We start from the raw sequence: 3,610 nt of genomic DNA on the forward strand, positions 1-3,610 counted from the left end.
AAAAAAGAAATGACTGTGGATTTTAATACACACCAAAATTCTGACTCAGAATTTGAATTGCAGAATAAAGTTAAAAAAAAAAAACTAACTAACTTCCAAAATAATACTAATGCAGAATGATGGAGTTTAAGGTCAGTATGAGACACATGGCAAAGCCAACAAAGGAAAAAAATTCTTTCTAAAAAGAAAAAATATATATATTACATATTAATGAATATAAGAGTATCCCTTATTTATACTGCCTTTCTGAACATTAAAAATAACATAAACAGAATAATTTCTTTTTATAGATTTATTTATTTATGTATATGAGTAGTTGAAGACTGTAGCTGCCTTCAGACACACCAGAAGAGGGTATCTGCTCCTATTTCAGATGGTTGTGAGCAATCATGTGCTTGCTGGGAATTAAACGCAGGACCTCTGGAAGAGCAGTCAATGCTCTTAACTACCCAGCCATCTATCTAGCCCAAATAGAGTAGTTTTTCAATAATGTCTTCAATATTACATTACTAGTATTTTTCCAAAAAATGTGGTTTTATAGTGTAATCATATTATAAACTGTTTTTAATTTTTTCACGATATTGCCCATAATCTGTTTTATTATAACTATGTTTTGTGCTTAAAATGTGAAATTATTAGACATTTTCTTTTTTAAAAAATATTTATTTATTTATTTATTTATTTATTTATTTATTATATGTGAGGACACTGTAGCTGTCTTCAGACACTCCAGAAGAGGGCATCTGCTCCTATTTCAGATGGTTGTGAGCCACTGTGTGGTTGCTGGGATTTGAACTCAGGACCTTTGGAAAAGTAATCAGTGCTCTTACCCGCTGAGCCATCTCTCCAGTCCTATTAGACATTTTCAAGTGAATTTTCTGTATAGGTCATAATGTTGGAATCACAAGATTATTCTGTGAGGAGCTAGCCCAGTGGTAGAATTCTTACACTGCTATGCCTTGGGTTCAGTCCTCAGCATCCTCCCCAAACCCCCCAAATGAAGAGTTTTAGCTAAGTGTGGTGGTGCATGCCTTTAACACCAGCAGTCCGGAGGCAGAGGCAGGTGGATCCCTGTGAGTTTGAGGCCAGCCTGGTCTACAGAAAGAGTTCCAGAACATCCAGGACTACACAAAGAAACCTTGTCTTGAAAAAAAAAAACCACAAATTAATTAATTAATTAATTAATTAATTAATTCTACAGGAACAGCAAACCTGTCAAATGGGGAATATTCTCAATACTATATTTTAATAGAAATATGGAAAGCTTCAGCTTAACTATTTTACAAGTTCCAAACACCTGAAAATCTCCCACTGGGGTCCACCTCATGAAGCTTCCCCTACTCCCAGTGCTGCAACACTAGGTAAGACCCTTTGGAGGACACAAGAATCAAATACAGCAGACTACTGAGAAAAAAGGTGCTGATGGTGACCAGATTTCAAAGCATAGTGCAAGTGGGTAAAGTCTGGAGAATGAAAGCTCTTTTGTGTCCTTCATTAGCATGCAAACAAACCACCAAGGGAGGTTCCGGAACTGAGACATGAATTCTCTCAAAGTCAATGCATATTTCAAAAAACAGAACAGAAACAGAAGCAGGATGAACTATAATGGAAGTCAAGTCTCTAAGGTTAGACATTCCTTGAATGAAGGAAGGAAAGAGGAGTCATGTCTCAATCACAGTTCATGAAAATGATGTCTGAGAGCTTTAATTACCTCATAGCTTAACTCTATGATATGGTTGAGGAAAATGATAATGTAACCCTAAGGCCACTTCATAGAAGTCTAAATTCTACTAATATCAGTTTTATATTTGTGCTAACCAGACCTCTTTTCTGCGCAGTTCAGGTCACTGATGTATATGTCATAAATACACAGCTGAGTGAACTTTGACTGTGTGAACACGTAATTGTTAGGGTGACCAACTGTTGTGATTATACTGTGATTGTTCTAATTTCATTCAGCCTTACAAATACTGTCTCCTAGGGGAGTCCTTGGTCCTAGAGTAACCCAACAGCTGTTTACAGAAGACTACCCAGAATAATAGGAAATCTCTGGCCCCCAGGAAGCTCATAAATGATGGCTCAGTTAATATGCACTCCTCCTCTAGAAAGGAAAGCACTCTCTTGATGTTTGGCACCACAGATTATTTTGAGACACTGTATTTAATATGGGTAATAAAGAGCAAAGGTTACAGCCTCGTGGCCCACGGGCTGCATCCAGTCATGCAGTACTTGCTTGCAAAGCCTGTTTCTCCCTACTTAATTTTTTAGTCGGTGGACAGTCTTAATGCACGCACGTGTGTGTGCGCGCACGCGCGCACACACACACACACACACACACACACACACAGAGAGAGAGATTCATGTAACAGTTGCAACAGTCAGAACAATGAGATGAGGAAGGGACAGGACATTTATACAAACTCACTGCATCTTTCTGCAGATTGCTTACTGATTACAGTAAGCTAAAAAGAATAAGGATAGCTGGGCATGGTGAAATACAGCTGTATTTCCAGTACCTGGGAAGCTGAGGAAGAAAGATTGTTGCATGTATGGTCTACATAGTGAGTAGTAGACCAGTCAGAGTTATATAGCAAGACTTTGTCTTAAAAAATTATGGTAGTTTTTTTAAAAATGTATTTATTTTATGTATATAAGTACACTGTAGCTGTCTTCATACACACCAGAAGAGGGCATCGGATCCCATTTCCACTGAACCATCTCTCCAGCCCCCCAAATTATGGTAGTTTTAAGGACTACCTTAGCCAAATGATCAAAGTTAATATCACTAGTAACACTGCAACAAACATCATGTATTTGCTATTAAAAGTTCAGTGAGCACCCAGTGCACATCTTTAATTCCAGCACTCAGGAGACAGAGGCAGGAGAATCTCTGTGAGTTAGAAGCCAACTTGCTTTACATAGTGGATTCTAGGCCAGCCAGGATGACATATCTCAAAAAACCCAAAATGTCAATAATAGCTAAGCATGATGGCTCAAACCTGTAATCTCAGGGCCTGGGAGGCTGAAGAAAGAGCATTGCCATGAGTTTAAGGGAAGCTCAGGCTGCATAGTGAATCTCAAAAAAGAAATCATTAGCAACAAGAAACAAAACACTAGCAAGGTGGGTCTGGTGGTGTATGACCCTACCATTAAGGGGGATGAGGCAGGAGGGAGGCTGGTCTCAGTGGTACAGTGTAGAGCCTGGAGATGTAGCTTAGTGGTACAACACTTGACTGGTATATTCAAGTCCCTGGCCTTGATCCTAACACCACAAATAAAAGAAAACAAAATTATTTCAGTGTATGTCTATGATAATGATCCTTCAAAAAAATCAAAATTGTGTAGAAGTGGGGATTTGGGAGGAGTGGTCAAAACACACTGTATGTAATTCTAAAAGAATTATATTAAATTATAATTATATAGTTATCACACTCAAAATTTTAAATAAAATATTTCAAGACCATCAAATATCCAGTCAATATTCAAAAATTTTAAGAAGCCGGGCGTGGTGGCACACGCCTTTAATCCCAGCACTCAGGAGGCAGAGGCAGGCAGATTTCTGAGTTCGAGGCTAGCCTGGTCTACAAAGTGAGTTCCAGGACAGCCAGAG

The sequence above is a fragment of the Mus caroli genome, chromosome X (genome assembly GCF_900094665.2).
Source record: "Mus caroli chromosome X, CAROLI_EIJ_v1.1, whole genome shotgun sequence".
In the NCBI taxonomy this organism is placed as follows: Eukaryota; Metazoa; Chordata; class Mammalia; order Rodentia; family Muridae; genus Mus; species Mus caroli.